This window comes from Magnolia sinica, chromosome 1 (assembly GCF_029962835.1).
Source record: "Magnolia sinica isolate HGM2019 chromosome 1, MsV1, whole genome shotgun sequence".
NCBI classification, from domain to species: Eukaryota; Viridiplantae; Streptophyta; class Magnoliopsida; order Magnoliales; family Magnoliaceae; genus Magnolia; species Magnolia sinica.
In genome coordinates this window covers 122,873,668-122,898,260 of record NC_080573.1, presented here as the reverse complement: position 1 = coordinate 122,898,260, position 24,593 = coordinate 122,873,668, and positions in this window count along the sequence as shown.

The window sequence follows — 24,593 nt, the reverse complement described above, 5'->3', positions numbered from 1 at the left end:
TTACAAATCATATTAGGGCCAAATACTAAAAATGAGAGGGATATAAATCTTAGGTGGACCACACCACTTGAAAACAATAGTGATTGGATATCCACCATTAAAACCCTCCTAAGGCCTACTGTACCTTTTATTTGACATCCTATCTAATGATTAGGTCATACAGGCCCAGATGAAGGGAAAAAAATATCAGATTGATCCATAACTTTATATGGCCCCCAAAAGGTTTTTAATGGTCGACGCTCATTCAACACTGTTTCTTATAATGTGGTCCAGTTGAGATTAGGATATACCTCATTTTTTGTCTCATACCATAAAATAAAATGAAAAATAGATGGATGACAAGGATGAAACATGCACATACATCATGGTGGGGCCCACAGAGCACTGACCATGTGACCCATGACCGCTCGTGAGAGAGACTTGAAGTCTCTCTCGCTCTCTGTCCTCTCTCTCTTACGCTCGCGCCCTCTCTCACTCTCTCTCACTCTCTCTCTCTCTCTCTCTCTCTCTCAGATGGACGACGTGGACGAAGTGGACCATACCACAAGAAACAGTAGGAATAATGATTTCCACCGTTGAAATCTTCCTATGGCCTACAATGATTTTTATTTGTCATCCAACCTGTTCAATAGATCGCAAATACATGGATGAAGGGAAAATTAAAGTATCAACTTGATCCAAAACTTTGGTGGCCTTACAAATTATTTTAATGGTAGACGTTCAGTTTATACTATTTCCTATGATGTGGTCCACTTCAGATTTTTATAGGCTTCATTTTTGAGCTTATGTAATAAAATTATATGTTAAAATGGATGGATGGAGTGGATAAATTGAATAAATTATGGTGGCCCCCATAGGATTTACTCTGTACGCTTGGGAACGGATTGACTACTCCCCCGACACCAACCAGTGACTAGTGTTCAGTGCTCTATGGCTCCCACCATGATGTATGTGTTTCATCCATGCCGTCCATATATTTTTACAGATAATTTTACAATATGAGACCAAAAATGAGATATATGCAACTCTCACGTGGACCACATTACAGGAAACAGTGTTGAATGAGCGTCGACCATTAAAAATATGATCAATAGCCATAAAAGTTTTGGATTAAGCTTATTTTTGTTTTTTCCCTTCATCTGGTCCTGGATGACCAAATCAACAGATTTGATGTCAAATAAACAGTATAGTGGGCCTTAGGAGGATTTTAATGGTGGATATCCAATCACTATTGTTCTCATGTGGTGTGGACCACCTGAGATTTATTTCCCTTTAATTTTTGGCATAAAGCCCTAATATGATTTGTAAAAATGGATGGACGGCATGGATGAAAAGCATACATCATGGTGGGGCCCACAGAGCACCGTCCAGTCTCGCCCAAAATTGGGCGCGCGCGCCTAAGCACCCTCCCTCTTCTCTCTCTCTCTCTCTCTCTCTCTCTCTCCCTCCCTCGCCGCCCTCCCTTGCCGCCCTCTCTCACTCTCACGCATCCACTCTCTCTCTCTCTCTCTCGGTCCTCTCTCCACCGCGCCCTCTCTCTATTTCTGTCTCTCTCGGTGCTCTCTCTCTCGTGCATCCACATGAGGTATCTCTCTCTCTCTCTCTCTCTCTCTCACTCTCCAATCTCAATACGGATTGAAATGATTTGGAGATTTAGGGATTTGGGGATTGGGGATTTTGGGATTTTGGGATTTGGAGATTTAGGGATTTAGGGATTAAGGTGGGCCCTACTGAGTTTACTCAGTACAATAAGAGCATACTGAGTAACTCAGTATGCAATCCGATTTCGTTTGCAGCACCACCATGATCTATGGCCCCACCATGATGTATATATTTTATCCATGCCATTCATCCATTTTTACAGATCATTTTAGGGCTTTATCCCAAAAATTAGAGGTGGTGCTTTTGTTATACTTATTGTTTTTTCTTTTTTTTACCCTTTTGGTAATATGTTCTTTGATACTTTGTGTAGGTCCATGCTTGCCAAGATATAAAATGCCCAGTTCTCCTTCAAATGCATGTTCCTATATCACTGATCTAATCTTTTACTCTGTGTGTGTGTGTGTGTGTGTGTGTGTGTGTGTATGCATGTATTTGAAATAATTGAGTTGCATTATTGAGGATTCTTGAGTAGCATTTGTAATCATAAAATTTCAATTGTTGTTGCTTGATTGGTATGCAAGTACGTTATCATGACTTCCACTTGATAGGGTAGGCCTTGTAAAGCTACAATTCTCTTGATCCTTTGATGTTTGATTTTTTGGAGATCCAAGTGTTGCGGTTGTGCATAGAGGTCTGTTTTTTTTCATTATATAGCTTTGTATTGAGGGGTTACTTAGGGCCATCTCCTATCTAGGTGTATCTATTTTGTTTCATGAAATATACACAGCAGTGGCAGTGTGGTATTATTATTTATTATCATGACTCCCTTATAAAAATTGAATGTGATTTTTTTTTCGGTGCTGATGCCTCAAAAATTTTGAATCATAGGTATGAGTTCAAAAGCAACCATGGAGAATGGGTCATCACAGTGAAACCTAATTTAGGTCCTGGAATATCTGAACGAGTTCCAAATTTGTACATTAGTTCCAAATTTGTTAATGCTGTCAGTGCTGCTTGTCTTTTGGTCAGATAAAATATGTTTATGTCTACATAACACTGCTTGTTTCATTCTGTGCTTTCCCCAATATTTTCACATAAAAATCATTTGTGCTGTATCCACAGCTACATGGAGTCAGACCCTGTAAAAATTGCAGTAGAAGGTGTAGAACGGTTTAAGAAGGAAAATTGTGTTCTGATAATTGTAAACACAAGTGGACACCACAAACAGGAAGCGGCTCTGTTTGAAGAAATGCACCAAGTGTCTGAAGCAACGGTATTCATTTTTTTTATCCTAAAGGTTTATCACTCTTATTCATTTATGTTGGTTGCCAACATGCTGTCTATATCTAATTTAAGTTCCTTGATGTTGTAGAAACCAGATCTTGTTATATTCGTTATGGATAGCAGTATTGGCCAAGCAACATTTGACCAAGCTCAAGCTTTTAAACAAAGTGCCGTGGTTGGTGCTGTGATTGTTACTAAAATGGATGGCCATGCAAAAGGAGGCGGTGCACTTAGCGCGTAAAGTGTTGTTTTGAAATCCACTACACATATGGGCCCCACATTGATGCATGCGTTTATCCCTAAGGTACTAGATAGTCTTCTACTTGCAGTATTGGCACTAAAAGACACCAAAGTACACAAACAAGGTAAGAAAGACAGGGCAATACTTGAACAGAAATAGGTAGCTTTGTTAATACAGATCAGTAAATAGAAAGTACGTATAGTGAGTAAAGGGCTTGGAATTGTTAGGCAGGAATGGTCCATTAGGTAAGAGTGTCACTTAGTGAGCACACCTCTCCATGTATCAACATGGGGATATGCATCAGATTAGATGTGTTGATGCATTGAAATGGATGATCAATCTTAATGGGACAATCATTCTCCTTATGAGTGTCTCAAGATTTACCGGCAAGCTTTGTAGGCCATGCAGTTGCACAAATTGCCTAACTTGGTAGACATGATTAATGTGTCAGTTATGCATTGATGTGTATTGCGTTTATGTTGTAAGTTAAAGTTGTAACGAACTTATGGTATGCATTGATGTGTATTGTGTTTATGTTGTAAGTTAAAGTTATAACAAACTTATGGTATGTAAGCCATGCAGTTACAACTTTTTTCTCCTTTGAATTGTAACAAACTGTATCGGTTGCATTTTTCTCTATCATACAGGTTGTGGCTATCAAAGATATAATATCACCTCCTTATAGGGAAACATTTAATGATGTGTATAGGTAAATTCATTTTTTCTTATTCCTTATATTGTTTCCCAGTTATATTTGTGTTGGTTTTAGAGTAGAGGTAGCGAATAGAAATTGTTGGTCGATTGTGGCTTGTAGACAAAGGGATGAGTAACCTAAACCTAAATCTAAAACCTAAATGTATTCTCAAATCCCTAAACCTAAACCTACACCTAATCCTAATCTCAACTCCCTAACCTAAACCTAAACCTAAACCTAAACTTGAAAACCCAAACCTAAACCCAATCCCGAACCCGAACCCGATTTCCTAAACCTAAACCTTAACCTATTCTCAATTTCCTAAACCTTGACCTATAACCTAACCTAAACCTATAACCTAAACCTAAGCCTAAAACCTAAACCTAAACCTAAAATCGAAATGTATTCTCAAATCCTTAAACCTAAACCTACACCTAGTCATAATCTCAACTCCCTAACCTAAACTTAAACTTAAACTTGAAAACTCAAACCTAAACCCGATCCCGAACCCGGACCCGATTTCCTAAACCTAAACCTTAACCTTAACCTATTCTCAATTCCCTAAAGCTATAACCTATATACTATAACCTATAACTAAAACCTAAACCTTAACCTAAACCTAAACCTTAACCTAAACCTAAACCAAAACCTATAACCTGAACCTTAACCTATAACCTATAACCTAAACTTATAACCTATAACCTAACCTTAACCTTAACCTAAGCCTAAACCTAAACCTATAACCTATAGCCTAAACCTAAATCTAAAACCTAAATGTATTCTCAAATCCCTAAACCTAGACTTACACCTAATCCTAATCTCAACTCCCTAACCTAAACCTAAACCTAAACTTGAAAACCCAAACTTAAACCCGAACCCGATTTTCCTAAACCTAAACCTTAACCTATTCTCAATTCCCTATACCTATAGCTTATAACCTAAACCTAAACCTTAACCTAAACCTAAACCTAAACCTATAACCTATAAACAAAACCTAAACCTATAACATTTAATGATGTGTACAGGTAAATTCATTTTTTCTTATTCCTTATATTGTTTCCCAGTTATATTCCAAATGTATCGGTTGCATTTTTCTCTGTTATATAGGTTGTGGCTATCAAAGATATAATATCACCTCCTTATAGGGAAACATTTAATGAAGTGTACAGGTAAATTCATTTTTTCTTATTCCTTATATTGTTTCCCAGTTATATTTGTGTTGGTTTTAGAGTACAGGTAGCAATAGAAAGTGTTGGTCGATTGTGGCTTATAAACAAAGGGATGAGTAACCAACAATACGAATATGGGAGGCCTTCCCCAGGTATCCAGATGCTTTTAGATATAATTATGTTGTTTTTAAATGTATTAGCTCGAAATTGATGGAGCAGATCCGGATGTGCGTCGGAGCTATCCGGATGTTGAGCGGGGGTCCCTAGAAGGTGGGAACCGCTATTATGACCATGATGAAGCTGTCCATTTCCTATGGACAGCATTGGAGTGGCCTGACCATTTGGACAGACCATGTTTATGTATTTACTCGAAATTGATGGAGCAGACCCGGATGTGCGTCGGAGCTATCCGGATGTTGAACGGGGGTCCCTGAAAGATGGGAACCGCTGTTATGACTATAATGAAGCTGTCCATTTTCTATGGACAGCATTGGAAGGGCCTGGCCAATTGAAGCAGACCGTGTTTATATCTGTATTTGTAGGGACCACACCCTTAACCTATAACCTAAACCTATTCTCAAATCCCAAAACCTATAACTACAATCTAGACCTATAACCTAAACTCAATTCCCTATACTTTAACCTACAACCTAACCTAAACCTATACTTATAACCTAAACAATAACCTAAACCTATAACCTATAACCTATAACTTGAACCTATAACCTAAACTCAATTCCCTAAACCTTAACCTATAACCTAACCTAAATCTATACTTATAACCTAAACCTATTCTCAAAATCCAAAACCTATAACCTAATCCTATAACCTATAACATGAACCTAAAACCTAAACCTATTCTCAAATTCCAAAACCTATAACCTAATCCTATAACCTATAACTTATAACTTGAACCTATAACCTAAACTCAATTCCCTAAACCTTAACCTATAACCTAACCTAAACCTAAACCTATAACCTATACCTATAGCCTTAACCTTAACATATAACCTTAACCTAAACGTAAACCTAAACCTAAACCTATAACCTAAACCTATTCTCAAATCCCTAAACCTAAACCTAAACCTATTCTCAAATCCCTAAACCTGAACTTAAACCTTAATGTATTCTCAAATCCCTAAACCTAAACCTACACCTAATCCTAATCTAAACTCTATAACCTAAACTTGAAAACCCAAACCTAAACCCGATCCCGAACCCGAACCCGATTTCCTAAACCTAAACCTAAACCTAAACCTATAACCTATAACCTAAACCTAAACTTAAACTTAAAACCTAAATGTATTCTCAAATCCCTAAACCTAAACCTACACCTAATCCTAATCTCAACTCCCTAACCTAAACCTAAACCTAAACTTGAAAACCCAAACCTAAACCCGATCCCGAACCCAAACCCGATTTCCTAAACCTAAACATTAACCTATTCTCAATTCCATAAACCTATATCTTATAACCTAAACCTAAACCTAAACCTGTAACCTATAACCTAAACCTAAACCTAAAACCTAAATGTATTCTCAAATCACTAAACCTAAACCTACGCTTAATCCTAATCTCAACTCCCTAACCTAAACCTAAACTTAAACTTGAAAACTCAAACCTAAACCCGATCCTGAACCCGAACCCAATTTCCTAAACCTAAACCTTAATGTATTCTCAAATCCCTAAACCTAAACCTACACCTAATCCTAATCTCAATTCCCTAACCTATACCTAAACCTAAACTTGAAAATCCAAACCTAAACCCGATCCCGAACCCGAACCCGATTTCCTAAACCTAAACCAACGTATTCTCAATTCCCTAAACCTATATCTTATAACCTAAACCTAAGCCTAAACCTAAACCTAAACCTGTAACCTATAACCTAAACCTAAACCTAAAACCTAAATGTATTCTCAAATCCCTAAACCTAAACCTATACCTAATCCTAATCTCAACTCCCTAACCTAAACCTAAACCTAAACCCGACCTCGAACCCGAACCCAATTTCCTAAACCTAAAACCTTAACCTATTCTCAATTCCCTAAACCTATAGCTTATAACCTAAACCTAAACCTAAACCTAAACCTATAACATATAACCTAAACCTAAACCTAAAACCTAATGTATTCTCAAATCCCTAAACCTAAACCTACACCTAATCCTAATCTCAACTCCCTAACCTAAACCTAAACCTAAACTTGAAAACCAAAACCTAAACCCGATCCCGAAACCGAACCCGATTTCCTAAACCTAAACCTTAACCTATTCTCAATTCCCTAAACCTATAGCTTATAACCTAAACCTAAACCTAAACATAAACCTAAACCTAAACCTGTAACCTATAACCTAAACCTAAACCTAAAACCTAAATGTATTCTTAAATCCCTAAACCTAAACCTACACCTAATCCTAATCTCAACTCCCTAACCTAAACCTAAACCTAAACTTGAAAACCAAAACCTAAACCCTATCCCGAACCTGAACCCGATTTCCTAAACCTAAACCTTAACCTATTCTCAATTCCCTAAACCTATTGCTTATAACCTAAACCGAAACCTAAACCTATATCTTAACCTAAACCTATAACCTATAACCTAAACATAAACCTAAAACCTAAATGTATTCTCAAATCCCTAAACCTAAACCTACACCTAATCCTAATCTTAACTCCCTAACCTAAACCTAAACTTAAACTTGAAAACTCAAACCTAAAGCCGATCCCGAACCCGAACCCGATTTCCTAAACCTAAACCTTAATGTATTCTCAAATCCCTAAACCTAAACCTACACCTAATCCTAAACCTAAACCTTAACCTATTCTCAATTCCCTAAACCTATAACTTATAACCTAAACCTAAGTCTAAACCTAAACCTAAACCTGTAACCTGTAACATAAACTTAAACCTAAAACCTAAATGTATTCTCAAATCCCTAAACCTAAACCTACACCTAATCCTAATCTCAACTCCCTAACCTAAACCTAAACCTAAACTTGAAAACCAAAACCAAAACCCGATCCCTAACCTGAACCAAATTTCCTAAACCTAAACCTTAACCAATTCTCAATTCCCTAAACCTATTGCTTATAACCTAAACCTATACCTTAACCTGAACATATAACCTATAACCTAAACATAAACCAATAACCTAAATGTATTCTCAAATCCCTAAACCTAAACCTACACCTAATCCTAATCTCAACTCCCTAACCTAAACCTAAACTTAAACTTGCAAATCCAAACCTAAACCCGATCCCGAACCCGAACCCGATTTCCTAAACCTAAACCTTAACCTATTCTCAATTCTCTAAACCTATTCCTTATAACCTAAACCGAAACCTAAACCTATACCTTAACCTAAACCTAAACCTAAACTTATATAACATATAACCTAAACCTAAACCTAAAACCTAAATGTATTCTCAAATCCCTAAACTTAAACCTACACCTAATCCTAATCTCAACTCCCTAACCTAAACCTAATCCTAAACTTGAAAACCCAAACCTAAACCCGATCCCGAACCCGAACCCGATTTCCTAAACCTAAACCTTAACCTATTCTCAATTCCCTAAACCTATAGTTTATAACCTAAACCTTAACCTAAACCTAAACCTGTAACCTATAACCTAAACCTAAACCTAAAACCTAAATGTATTCTTAAATCCCTAAACCTAAACCTACACCTAATCCTAATCTCAACTCCCTAACCTAAACCTAAACCTAAACTAGAAAACCAAAACCTAAACCCGATCCCGAACCTCAACCCGATTTCCCAAACCTAAACCTTAACCTATTCTCAATTTCCTAAACCTATTGCTTATAACCTAAACCAAAACCTAAACCTAAACCTGTAACCTATAACCTAAACATAAACCTAAAACCTAAATATATTCTCAAATCCCTAAACCTAAACCTAAACCTGTAACCTATAACCTAAACATAAACCTAAAACCTAAATGTATTCTCAAATCCCTAAACCTAAACCTACACCTAATCCTAATCTCAATCCCTAACCTAAACCTAAACCTAAACTTGAAAACTCAAACCTAAAGCCGATCCCGAACCTGAACCCGATTTCCTAAACCTAAACCTTAATGTATTCTCAAATCCCTAAACCTAAACCTACACCTAATCCTAAACCTAAACCGTAACCTATTCTCAATTCCCTAAACCTATAGCTTATAACCTAAACCTAAGCCTAAACATAAACCTAAACCTTAACCTAAACCTAAACCTAAAACTAAACCTGTGTCCTGTAACATAAACCTAAACCAAAAACCTAAATCTATTCTTAAATCCCTAAACCTAAACCTACACCTAATCCTAATCTCAACTCCCTAACCTAAACCTAAACCTAAACTTGAAAACCAAAACCTAAACACGATCCCCAACCCGAACCCGATTTCCTAAACTTAAACCTTAACCTATTCTCAATTCCCTAAACCTATTGCTTATAACCTAAATCGAAACCTAAACCTATACCTTAACCTAAACCTATAACTAATAATCTAAACATAAACCTAAAACCTAAATGTATTCTCAAATCCCTAAACCTAAACCTACAACTAATCCTAATCTCAATTCCCTAAACCTAAACTTGAAAACTCAAACCTAAACCCGATCCCGAACCCAAACCCGATTTCTTAAACCTAAACCTTAATGTATTCTCAAATCCTTAAACCTAAACCTATACCTAATCCTAATCTCAACTCCCTAACCTAAACCTAAACCTAAACCTAAACTTGAAAACCCAAACCTAAACCCGATCTCGAACCCGAACCCGATTTCCTAAACCTAAACCTTAACCTATTCTCAATTCCCTAAACCTATAGCTTATAACTTATAACCTAAACCTAAACCTAAACCTCAACCTAAAACCTAATGTATTCTCAAATCCCTAAACCTAAACCTACACCTAATCCTAATCTCAACTCCCTAACCTAAACCTAAACCTAAACTTGAAAACCCAAACCTAAACCCGATCCCGAACCCAAACCCAATTTCCTAAACCTAAACCTTCACCTATTCTCAATTCCCTAAACCTTTGTCTTATAACCTAAACCTAAACCTAAACTTAAACCTTAACCTGAACCAATAACCTATAACATAAACCTAAACCTAAAACCTAAATGTATTCTCGAATCCCTAAACCTAAACCTACACCTAATCCTAATCTCAACTCCTTAGCCTAAACCTAAACCTAAACTTGAAAACCCAAACCTAAACCCGATCCCGAACCCGAACCCGATTTCCTTAACCTAAACATTAACCTATTCTCAATTCCCTAAACTTATAGCTTATAAGCTAAACCTAAACCTAAACCTAAACCTATAACCTAAATGTATTCTCAAATCCCTAAACCTAAACCTACACCTAATCCTAATCTCAACTCCCTTACCTAAACCTAAACCTAAACTTGAAAACCCAAACCTAAACCTGATCCCGAACCCAAACCCGATTTCCTAAAACTAAACCTAAACCTAAACTTGAAAACCCAAACCTAAACCCGATGCCGAACCCGAACCCGATTTCCCAAACCTAAACCTTAACCTATTCTTAATTCCCTAAACCTTAACCTATAACCTAACCTAAACCTAAACCTATTACCTGCACTTATAACCTAAACCTAAGCCTAAAACTTAAACCTAAACCTAAAATCGAAATGTATTCTCAAATCCTTAAACCTAAACCTACACCTAATCCTAATCTCAACTCCCTAACCTAAACTTAAACCTAAACTTGAAAACCCAAACCTAAACCCGATCCCGAACCTGAACCCGATTTCCTAAACCTAAACCTTAACCTTAACCTATTCTCAATTCCCTAAAGCTATAACCTATATACTATAACCTATAACTAAAACCTAAACCTATAACCTAAACCTAAACCTTAACCTAAACCAAAACCTATAACCTAAACCTTAACCTATAACCTATAACCTATAACCTGAACTTATAACCTATAACCTAAAACCTAATCCTAAACCTAAACGTATAACCTAAAACCTAAAACCTAAACCTAAACCTATAACCTAAATGTATTATCAAATCCTTAAACCTAGACCTACACCTAATCCTAATCTCAACTCCCTAATCTAAACCTAAACCTAAACTTGAACACCCAAACCTAAACACGATCCCGAACCCAAACCCAATTGCTGTAATAATGTAGCCCAATCACATGGCAAGAAACAAGAATATATCCCTTTTAACACATGCCCCTTTTTACAAAGCTTAAATTTTTGTTGTTGTTTCTATTAACTTGAATTGAAACACTTTTTTGCATTATTTGCTTGCATTAGTTTTATTTTAATGATCAATTTTATTTTAAAAATGTGCCCACTTTTTTGGAAGAAGTTTATGCAATTCTTCATGATTCTGAATTATAATGTTTTGTCGGTTTAATATATTTTTTTCCTAGATGAAAGACACACAAAGAAAATTGTTGCTGATTTTTTTTCTTTTTTTTTATTTATGATGTTAAACTTATATGTATTTTATGCGTGGATGAATGTAATATGGATAAGATTGTTTGTGTTTGGATGGATGTAGTTTATGTTTGGATGAATGTAGTTTATGTTGGATTTAGGTAGTTTAGGTTTAGATGGATATGAATGTGAATATGATGAAATATATCATATCACAGGTGTATATCAGGAAGAATACGATGAAATATATTGTAAAAGGTGTATATTGATCCTCTCAAATTTGAAAATGTGCTTTGAAGGCTCATAAGGGACGGTCCATGATAGTCCTTTTTAAGGACGGTTTGTGGCCGTCCTTTGAAGGCACGTAAGAGACAGTCCATGATAGTCCTTTTTAAGGACGGTCCATGACAGTCCTTTTAAAAGACAGTCCATAGTCGTCCTTTAAATGGCGATAAGAGACGGTCCATGACAGTCCTTTTTAAGGACAGTTCATGATCGTCCTTTTAAAGGACGATCCATAGCCGTCCTTTGAAGGCTCATTAGAGACGGTTTATAACAGTCCTTTTTAAGGACGATCCATGACTGTCCTTAAAAAGGACTGTCGATGGCTGTCCTTTAAAAGCTCATAAGAGACGGTCCATGACCGTCCCTTTTAAGGACGGTCCACGACCATCCTTTTTAAGGACGGTCCATGACCGTCCTTTTTTCGTCAATAAGAATGATGGTTTTCGACCATCCTTTAAGTAATACGACAGGTCAAAATTTGACGGCCCTTGCGACGGTCCATGACCGTCCTTTTTGGTCGTTTGAGACGGTTTTGGACCGTCCTTTTTTCACAGTTTTGGCGTAGTGGTTTACTGAGCATTCAAACAATCCAACGGTTGGATTGACTAGTATTTAATTATCAATAATCCTAGGGATCCTGAAGATTGTTTAGGTGTGATCTGAGAGTTGAATATGAATCCAAATAATCTGATTTGTGTTTTCGAATGATGGATAGTACAATAGAATATTGTAAACCTGATGAACGGTGGAGCTAATGATTTGATGGTCCATCTTAAAAATCAATGGATGGATGGCTTGATCTAAGGGTGGAGATTTCTAACAGTGGTCAGACTTAGGCTAGATTAAAGGTGAATGTTTACATAAGCTAGGTCGGTACTTATACTACGTTAGGTTACATAGTAACACCCGAGTACTGAAAAGTATGTTACAATCAAATACGCCAACGAATCTCCATAGTTATGGAATGCAGAGCAAGCCAAATTTTTATGAATTATATTCTATAATGTGGTGGTCATTATATATGATGACCCACACACACTATGTTAGGCATGCATTCATGTATATTGGTTGCACATATCGATACCATTCATAGTGGTGGAATATGGAAAGTATCAGATCCTTTATATTGTCTTACTTAAAGGAATTACTTAAATTGTGTTAATCTTGAAGGATAACCATCACTATGAGTAGGGCATTGACCCTCTCCAGCCATATAAATGACGGAGGTGATGCACATGTTCAAGATATGGGTGATGTATGATCTCTCTATGAAAGACTACAAGTGATGTTGGATTATGTTGTCAATGCTTTCATTTTAGTTTAGCTTTATTTACGTTTCATGTTGCGAATTTAGATATTTGTAATAGGTTCTCACCTGAGTGAGCATTAAATGATCAATTAAACTTTTATGTTTAAATATTGGAATAAGATTTATTTAAAAAAAAAAAAAAGATAGCCACCCCACAAGAGGTGATATTAACTCCAAGAATCTCTTTAAGGGGTCCAAACAACAACTGATCGACTAGCTACACCAGTACAAAGTCTAAATCTAAAACTACAAAACATGAAATGAAAAACAGACCATATGGTTTATAGGCAAATCTCCTACAGTATCCTCAAAACCCAATGATAGGTAAGTGGGGATAAGTAAAAATCCTTACCTAACCACACATTGGCAGGATGATGAAGGTCCAGTCAGAGAGTCAGATACCTGACCCACCATTTATCTGTCAAGACTCTACTTGGATCTCTACCTCATCTTTTAGTGCTTTCTCTTCAGCCTCCTCATACGCTTCTTCTTCCACTTGGCTCTCATCTTCTTCTCATTCTCTGCCTCCCTTTGATCTCTCTCAAGAGGCTCTGCCGATTTCGGTTTTCTTAAATGGTATAAGATTTATAATATGGTTAGATTTATAGTATGGTTAGATTTATTCTCGTGAATGGGTACCTTTATTAATGTGATCAGAAAAAAGGGCACAATTATGAAGTATTCATTCATTTGTTTCACTAACACTCAAAATTCTCAGGTACGAGTATGTACTCAGGCTGCAAAAATTTGGGGCGTTACAATACATCATCACGTCATCGCTCGCAACCAACTCCCTTCATGATTTTCTCTCCTCTCCATCCTTCTTCTTCGTCGTGCCAAGCTCTGCACGATCCGATCCAGTCTTGCATGTCGTCATCATGGTGGGACCCTTTGACCTGATCCGAACCATCCATTGCATCTGGGTCGTCAAGTAACCCCAGTCACTGATGTTCCCTATCAGACTTTCCTGATGTGCGACCCACTTGCTTCCTTGATATGTCCCATTTCCAAGCTCCTCTAGTATCTTAACCTGTCGAACTCGATGAACGGCCTGGATTTTTCTTCCACCAGCATAGCGGGTCTTACTTAGTTCCATGCATGCGAATACTTTTTAGAAACAAAACTCTTATTCCGCATTGTGCTAGCGGCAAAGCTGCACACGTCTTTCCTTCCTAGTGCTCATAGTAATGCCGCAATCTGCACCTTACCTTCTCCATCCGATCCTAGCCATTCGAAACCCTAGATCTAAAGGCTTCCCTTGCTCAAACACACTTTAATATCAAGAAGCAATCAGAACTGTGTATCCTTTCATTTTCTACCCTACAACACCCGTTTTTCCTCTTATGCGAACTGAGAAAATTTAAACGTTGAACCCATCAGATAAACCAATCTAAACCATTGATTTCTCCTATCATTAAGCATTTTATGATCGATTTGAATCGTCCGAAAGTGACAGATTGGAGAATGATCTATCGAACCAGAATCTTCCACTAACACGCACCATATCTGCATTATCCAATCTAGGGCTAGCGGGGTCGTGCAATTTATGCCGGGATGAAGATGTGTATTTTGTCCGGAATTGAGAGAGTGATAATCGAATCGGATTCCAAGTGGGTAGTGGACTGTTTATCTGAGAAATCCACGTTCTCATGGAAGTGGTACTACTGGATGGCCAGAATCAGGGAGCTGTGCGACAGGAGAATTTTCAACATCTCCCTTACCCCCAAAGAAGCAAATGGGCCAACAGATGGGTTGGCGAAAGAAGGGAGCTCCTCTCAATCTGACAGGCTATTTCGGGATGTCCTCCTTCTCCCTCGACTGATCAAGGGCCGTTTCCTTTTAGACAAAACCGGCTTAAGATCTATTAGGAAACTAAAAAAAATCTTCGTTTGTATAGGATATGATAGGCAGGTAGCCAAGTTGCTGCTACTAGTTTGCCCGAAATACCATAGGCTGTAATCCTCTTCTCCTTATGAAGTTGGTGGGCCCCTTGTTGGCCACACCATTTTTTGAAGAAAAAAAAAGATGACTCGGATGGACATCAGAAATTTTGAAGGGCAGATCCATCTTAACTATTCCTTTCAAAAAAAAACCCAACACTATTCGATTATCACAAAACCTATTCTTAAAGTTTAAATCTGTAACATCCCGAAATTTCCAATGCCCGAGTACATACTCGTGCCCGAAAATTTCGAGTATTAATAATGTATAAATTAGATGCTTTAAAAATCACACCATTTTTTCCATTTAGATCACATCCAGTTACATTTATGAAGGTAACCAACCATTCACGAGAATAAAGTCGACTGTATTTATTATTTCATTAGAGTAAAAAAAATCAACAAATAATCAAATGCCATCTCAATGGGAGCTTATTACATTATCGAGTTTGCAACAGAAATATAAAACTAAATCATAAAACTATCTTCTTAATCATTTACTATAATCTTCCATAGGGGGAAGGTCCTCTAGGTTTTCAATGTATACATCACCTGCATCATTTGTACAGTTGGAGAGGGTCAACACCCTACTCATAGTGATTGTTATCCTTTAAGATTAACAATAATTCAAGAGATTCATAAAAGTAATGTAAGGGTTCTGATACGTATCGTACTCTACCACTATGAGTGGTGTCAGTATGTACAATCAATATATATATATATATATATATATATATATATATATATAAATGTATGCCTAACAAAGTATTTGCAACTCATCATATGTAGCGATCATCATAATGTGAAATATAATTTATGAAAAATCCGACTTGCCCCGCATCCCATAACTATAGAGATTTTTCAGCGTATCTAACGTTAACATGGATTTATGCAAACATCTTAAGGCGACACAACAACGTAATTTGGGGATTTACGTGACACGATGTATTCATAAAATGACTATTTGTGACATCCAATCCCGAAAAGTGATATAACACGCATGAAAATTTACTTACATCGATTATGCACCATGCTAACCAACTCACGGAATTACGTGCTGACCAAGAGAGTTGCTACCCGTAACCCATTATGTCTACGATAAATATTTGAATCACTAGTTGTGATACCTTTAACACATCACTTGCATCGATAGAGAAATAATTTGTATCATGGGAGTTTTGAAATTTCAAGACACATGCTCAAGCCATAAAGGTCAATAGTATAAGGCTTACATAATAAAGGAGGAGAGTAGCAATGGCTAACTCAACAAAATTGGTAAAGACAAGGGCAAGGCTTGTATCCATCGCCCAACATAAATTAATAAAGATCACACGTAATTAAAATTACACCTTAACCATAATTTTCAAAAGATAACTAATTATTGGTGGTAAATTAAACAATTGTAGAGGGATAACCATAGTAACATGAAAGCATAGCATGTAAAAGGTAAGATAAATCATATCAACCTAAATTACTATAAGCTTGAAGGAATTCCTCACCTTAGCCATAGATCTAAACCCTAAGTAGATATTTATGTAGGAAAGCTTCTACATGAAAAGCTTCCACATGAATCACGACATTGCTTGAGTAAGAGAGAGACACCATACATATGGAGAAGGAAGAAGGCTTCTAGGCTTCTCTCTCTCTCTCTCTCTCTCTCTCTCTCTCTCTCTCTCTCTCTCTCTCTCTCTCCATGGGCATTGGGAGATTGGGCGTGTGAGAGGAGAGGGGAACACACACCCCTTTTAAAAGGAGTGGGCGTGTGAGAGGGGTGTATTTTATATCCCACTTAGATTGGGTTTCTCCAATTTTTCTTTTTTCTGATGATCTTTCTTTAAATCTAATTCATCCATTGTGTCATGGTCATCGAATAGAGCCGGGGTATATAACTTTCTTGGTGATCTGAAATTTAGATTAGCCTATCTTGAAAATTCTCCTATGGGTGCCAAAATGACTTGATCTCAATTAACGGTCCACACTTAATGATTAGGCCCCAATTTTGAAGGAAATATGTAGTCTAGATAGGTAAATGGTTGGATAAAATTTGGTGGTTGATCGATGGTGAAAGAAGCCTAAATCTAAAATTTTACCTTTTTGTACCAAAAAGGAAGGACCTAACTTCAACTTTCAACGGTGTAAGATCATAGATCGGGTCCTAAATTTTTTATAATCTTGTAGTCATATGAGACCAAAATGTGGTCCAAATTTGAATTGCGATGGATGGAAGAAAGTGATTAAATCAGAAGATCCAGGTTTATAAGGAGTTGGTAGGCCGTGATAGGATAACTTCACACCTAAGGAAAAGCATAATAAAGTGGGGTCTTCATATTTCACACTTGGTCCATATTATGGGCAATATAAGTCATTCATGTGAAGAAAAATATCTATGACTACCCACGAGGTTTCTTCACTCGAAGGACACCAAAATCAACAGTTAAGAGGCTGATTTGTCAATTGAGTCACTTTTACAATGATTTAAGGGTCAAAAATTGACATGTATGGTTAATTTATGATACATAGGTATGGTATAAAATTTTACATCAAACAGATCGTGGAAATTATGTGATCTAGGTCTAGGTTAATGGCATTTTTGTAATTATTGTTGATATGCGAGTTTTGAAAAATCTAATGGTTCAATATGGTTGTAGGCATATTTATAAGTAATTTTTACAAAAGAACTTATATGTAAATAATTATGAATAAGGTATTATTCACCAAACTAATTAAGGGAATGTACATATAGCAACCAACATAATGGATGGTCAGATGACATGTTCAAAATAGAAAAACTTAATAGTTAGTACTCTGATCATGTATGTAAGTGGGTGTACGGTCAGTTTTGTAAACGAATGATCATAAGTGAGTTTTTAGAGTGATCAAGAGGTAGAACATGTATGCCGTTAGATTTAAGTGACTTGTTCACATGTAGAAGTTTCTCAGATTATAGTTTTGATGGTAGGTTAAGCATATTCATATGTGGTGAACAAGATGAATGGATCAGAATCCCAATTTGATATGTGTACAAGTGGATGCTAAGATTAAGTAGCTAGTTTACTATAATCGGGTGGTCCAAACTCATAGTGGACAGTCAGATATATTTACCTAGTGGTGAATAGTTGACTGAATGGCTGGTTATGATGGACAAGTGAGAATACTTGGGCATATGATGATCTTATCTCAAAATCAATTGTCAGATGATTTGATCTATGAATGGAGATTATTCTCAACGGTCAGATTTGTGTTGGAGAATGGATGTAAGGTTAAGATAGCTAGATTGGTATCATACACATGTACATGATAAGTTAAATTTCATGGTAACACTCGAGAACTTTCAATACTCGGGTATTGAAAAGTTCGTGGTGTTACAAAATCACCTCGTGGGACCCACCTTAACTTCCTATGATAATATGATATATGTTTGAAAGTTGCATCAATGTATAAAACTCGAGCATCCAATTTCAACAGTTTCAGAAACCACACGCAAACTCGACGCCATGCCTCCATATACTAACTTAACTCCGCAAACTCTTATTTTTTTCTGGGGCTGGACAGAAGGTGCGCTGAAATTTCATTGGGTGGCCTGGGATAAGATTACGAGAGCCATTTGCGAAGGAGGTCTCGGTATAAGACGGCTTCACGATGTTCTATCAACCCTCCGAATGAAGATGGCGTGGGAAGTTAATTAAAAATCCCTGGACGTTGGTGTCCCTCATGGGGGCAAAATTCCTTACAGACATTTACAGGGCAGCTAACAACAGAGCACGAGATAAAGCTTCTCCTTACTGGAAAAAAATCAGATCCTTCTTCCCGCTCCTCACTTCGAAGATCTAATGGCAAGTTGGATCGGGGGACCTCAACCTGTGGATAGAGAATTGGACGAGCTTGGGCCCTTTGCTAGATCTCGCGACCGATCCCATTCCCGGTCACATTCTATCACTCAAAGTCAGGGATTTCCTAGGAACTACTGGCCCGCTCCCGCCGTCAGTCACTCTCACATATCTTCCCCAACAGGCGATAAATCACATCTTCAATGGGAGGTTTGCTACTTCAGAAGATCTTCCATCCTGTTTTTGGCCCCTAGACCCTACAGGCATGTTCACAGTCAAGTCGGCTTGGAAGATTTCTAGTTCCCCATCTACAACTGCGAGGTGGAGCAATGGGATATGGCACAAATCTCTTCTGCCAAAAGTTTCGATCTTTTGTTAGAGATTGTTGCATGGGGCTGTCCCGGTGGACGTCTGAGTTCAATCCAAAGGGGTGGCGATGGCGTCCAAATGTTGTTGTTATGATGCGGACCCTCCCTTCTCCGCCCATTCTGAATCCATCTCCCATCTTTTCCTAACAGGTAATCTTGCATCTTCCCTTTGGATGCATTTCGGTTCCTTTTATGGGATTTCTCCTCTATCCCATCATATAGTAGAGGGCAAGTTAACTTAGTGGCATGAAGCTTCAGCTCCGGGCAACGCCCCTCTGCGGACCCGCTCTATTATCCCAGCTTTGATATTATGGGAAATTTGGAGGGCAAGAAATGAAGCCAGATTCGAGGATAAAATGGTATCGGCTCGCGTAGCCATTGTGCGCATCAACTGGTGGAGTAACATCATTCTTGAAGGAACACCCATGAGATCCCACCTCTTGCTTGGGTGCCAGCCCACATACCCCTCTCCTCATGGTCAGTTTCATGCATACTCCCAAATCGTCAAATGGAAAAAACCGGCGAAAGGTTGGGTCAAACTTAACGTGGATGGGTCGGCTAGAGGTAAGCTGGGTTTGTCAGGCGGCGGTGGAGTTTGTAGGGACGAGAATGGAAATCATCTTTTCGCCTTCGCGGAAGGCTACGAGACGGGTACGAATAACCTAGCTAAGTTGCGCACGATTGATGATGGGATCAATCTGTGTCTGGAACGTGGGCTAGAAAAGATCGAAATTGAGACCGACTCCATGATCGCCCTAAAACTCCTTCTGGGGAAGGTGCGATCCCCATCGCCTTGGAGACATTGGGTTTCCAGAATCAATGTCTTGATCCAGAAAGGAACTTGCTCCCTCAGCCATATTCTAAGGGAGGGAAACGGGCCGACCGATGCCATGGCCCGCATGGGAAGTGAACTCCAAGCGTCCTCCCTGTTTCCTCTTATGTCTTCTCTTCCGAGACAGGTCAAAGGGCTGATATTCCTTGATAAGGTTAGCCTTGGTTCGATTAGAAATACGTCGGATCCTTAGTTTGTTTTCCTTTTTTCCTTTAGTTAGCTTCATACGATAGGAGAGGCCCAAGTTTTTTTTTTTTGTGGTTCGCCCTTCTGAATCCCTGGTTTGTACATGCGATGTTTATATTATCAATGGTACAAAGGTTTTTTGAAAAAAAAAAAAAGAAGTCCTTGCCGGTGTCTAGAAATCTTTCGAAATCTGAGAATCGAGAGATAACCAGAGATAATGAGAATGAGAGAGAGAGAGGGAGGGAGAGAGGGAGAGAGAAAACTGAATTGAGTCTCGCTGACCTTAGTTGCTAGTTGCAACATCCCTTACCTGACATCTGAAGGAGGTAGAAGATCAGAGAAAAGAGGAGAAGAATAAGAGAAGAAACTAAGAGAAGAAGGAATGAGAGAGAGAGAGAGAGAGAGAGAGAGAGAGAGAGAGAGAGGGAGATGTCCGTTGGGTCGAATCGGTTTTGCCAAGTCACACCACCAGTTGTCGAGTTTGAGTTGATCTCGAGCCATATTAGACCCTTCATATCTAACCTGTGGCAGGTTATTTACCCTTTCAATATGATCTAACGTAAGCTCCTATACCATTTCATAGTTTGTCATCTCCTCTTTGCATTATTCCTTACTACATAGTGACTCACTACTTTGACTCAGTGAGTCAACATGTTTTTATCCTTGGAATTGAAATCAGATAATTAAAAACCTAAGATTGGAAACAAACCCTCCAATGTGTACCATTCTACAAGAAAATCTCTTTATTTTGAATTAACGTTCATTTATTTACATGTAGCTATGCCGGGTCCAACCAAGTCAAGACGAATTAAAGCCGATGGATTTTAATTATTTCACAAGATTCAATGTCACATCAAATTTCCTACGTCTCTGATTCTTACACATTTAAATCAAGTAGGTGATCTTCTTGGTTGAAAATCCTATAATTATAATGTAACTTTGCATTAGCATGTGGATTTACACTATTGTCTTAGTGTATCATTGTATAGAATAAATCCATTTAATTATATTTACATGTTGTAGATTGAATTTGTTTAATTATTATTATATGGGTAGATTGAATTTAATTCATTATAATTACATACTGTGGATTAAATTTGGCATTATTGTTACATGTTGTAGATTAAAATTATTTTGTTATTGTTATATTTTCTAAATTGAATTTAGTTGTTTACTGTTACTATTGGAGATTACAATTATTTGATGATTATTGTTATTTAAGTTATGGGTGCTCTGTCCTAAAGGATTATTGTATTTTTATGGGTGCTCTCTCCAAAGTCATTCCTAAAAGGATTGATATAGTAGACGTTCTCTATTTGAGGTCATTACTAAAAGGATTAGCACAAGTGCTTTGCCTTGGTTGATTCCCTAGAAGACATGCACACACGGGTGCTCTACCCTAGGTATTTACCCTAAACTTTTATTCACCGGTGCTCTACCAATGGTCATTCCATGCAAGGATCAACACTGATGCTCTATCGAGGGTCATTCCCTTAAAAGATCAACACACACGGGTGCTCTGCCTTGGATTGAACAAAAAAGAATCCTTGATGATTATCTTATCTTATTTTGTCATTATAAATATCAAATCGTTACTATTGCTATGTAAGATGCCAATTCAATAGTTGCAGTTGATCATATTTATTTTATTGAGTTACATTAGTGTTATCGTAGAATTTTTAATTTTTTGAATGATGTGACCTTACGAGCCATTGCACTCACACTCTCGTAGGTAGTTTTGAAGGTACATGATTTAAGCATGAAGAGTTAGCTAAACAATATTGAAGATTTCCATTTTGTTAATAGTTTGAATTTCAGTGTATTTTATTTTTGATGTAAAGACTTGATGATGATTTAATGAAATATTTATTAATGAATATGATATTATTATTCTTTTTGTTAGTTCTGATTGCCTTGGAAAAGTATGAAAAAGATGTGGGTTGCGATATACTTTATTTAAATGCAACTCACGGTTAGGGAATTTAGATTCAGGCCTGACCAAATCAGGTAACGAATTTCAAAGCATGACAGCTGTTATATTGCTACGATGTTACACTACTGTATTACTATGCTGAATCGGCACGCTGCTACATTTGATCGTTATCATATGCTAGACGATCACTCTATAAAATGGCTATCTTGGAATGAAGCTAATTAGTCTCCATTGAGCAATGAATGAATTGTCATTCTTAGCAATTGATTGTAAGTTTGATTATTTAAAGCCATCAAATAAAATTATTTCAGCTTTCAACAAATTATCTCTTCGTTTCTTATTGTTACATTATTGAACTATGGTTATAATAACATGAATATTGAAATTCTTTCAGTTGAAAGGTAAAATGAACCCATTAAAAGTACAAATAATCTCTTTCATAAATTGCCTGATCTTCATTAAAGATGGCTAAATAGACGGTTGATATGTAAAATCATCGATCTCTTAGTTTATCTTTGCATCTAAGGTTGAAGCCATTCAGTTTGAATCGAATCACATCCGACTTCTGGTATGCCGCCCGACAACGAACAAATTTTGAGCCAAACAGAAACCAATCTTAGTTAGTGTCCTGTCATTTGTGGTGCCTAGGCTTGCATTGGTTCGATCATCACACGCCATGTGTGTGGTACATGATATGGAGGCATGAAGCTTCTGTGAGTCTCTTCCCAATTTCGAGGCATATAATGAAAAAGAAAGAGAACTGATGTGGTAACCAAGGGTGGGCTACAAAAACTGGATGGTTCATACCAACGATCATGAGACCTTTCCTAAACAATCCATATTGACAGTCCAATCCCTAAACCATTGATCAGATGGTTAGGATCATCCAAAGAAAGTGATTCTTGAAAATAAAGGGTTTTTGAAGGTGAGTCGCACATGAACCATCCACTTCCCAAGCCATTGATTAGATGGTTGAGATCATCCGATTGAAGTGATTTTTAACAAGGATCAGTCATCAAAAGTGAGCCAAACATATTGTACGGTCCTGATATGTGATTACACATTTTTTGTATAATCCCAAATGTAGATCAGACGTTCAGGGTGATCTAAGCAAAATGATTTTGAGGGATGGACCATAATGCACATGATTGATTGTCCAGATCAATGCTAAGAACGGTTCTGTTGTGGACTCTAAATTCTCTAAGCCATTGATTAAATGGTTATGATTATCCGATTAAAGTGTTTTTATAAGAATAACGAATCATAGGTGGGCCGCATGTACTGGATGATCCAAATCAATAATTAGACCTTCTCTAGTGTAATCAATATGGACCATCCATTCCCCAAACCATCAATAACATTGTTAGATCATCCAATCAAACTGATTTTGATATGGATGAGCCATCAAAGGTGGGCTGCACATGATTGAAGATAAATGATCAGAGCTTTCCTAGTACAATCAATAATGGTCGTCCATATCCCAAACTATTGATCAAGCAACTACGACCATCAAATCAATGTGTGTTTATTTTTGGATGGGCCATCGAATAGTTGGCCTCAAATGGTGAACGATCCAAATCATTATTGGAACTTTTCTACAATAATTAATACGACCATCCATTCTCCAAGCACACATGGTGGGGCTCATATAGCAAGCAAAACGTGGCTTAGTACCATCTTAGCCTTCCAGTACACTGAGTCTTCTATGAATAATTCATATGGTTCTTCTTTAGTTTTACAATGTAGATTTCAAAACAACTACTCCCAAGCATTAGAAAGGGGGAAAAGGAAAAGAGTTCCCATAAAATTTTCCAAACAAATGAATCAACCTTAGATAATTTGTTTCTGTAGTTGCTTGATCTCTAGGATAGGCCTGGCGCCGTTTATGCTTTTGTTGGCACCTGCCAGAATGGTTGTACAGAGCGGTTTTCTAGTCAATAAATTCTAGGTGGTGATCTCTCACTTTTCCACTTAAAAAAATACTTTAATTTCTAACATCTAAGAAAAAATTTTCATCTTTACTTTTATTTTTCTTGATACAAACAAGCCCTTAGGTTGTATCCTCACCTGCAATTTAAAATAATAAAAATAAATAAAAAAATAAAAAAATAAATAATTTATTATTATTATTATTATTATTATTATAATATATATATATATATATATATATATAAAAGAAAGGTGGGAGCACTCCATCTGAAACTTTATTAATACAGCAAAAGGCTTTACAAACATTTTCAGATGGGCGCCACAAAAAGATATAGGTATGGTATTTAGATGGACCTTGGTGAACTCACACCCTCAATTTAAATGCCAAATGAAAGAAATGACAATATGGTTATTTATGCTTTATTAGAGTAATAATTGCAGCTCATCTGGATGGTTCATCCAAACGCACCCTTAGAGTAGGAAAAAAGTTAGAATTTCTGGAGGCCTCTCCTCCACCCACGAGAAAACGATAATTTATTGTGACCCTAGTGAGGGGTGGGTAG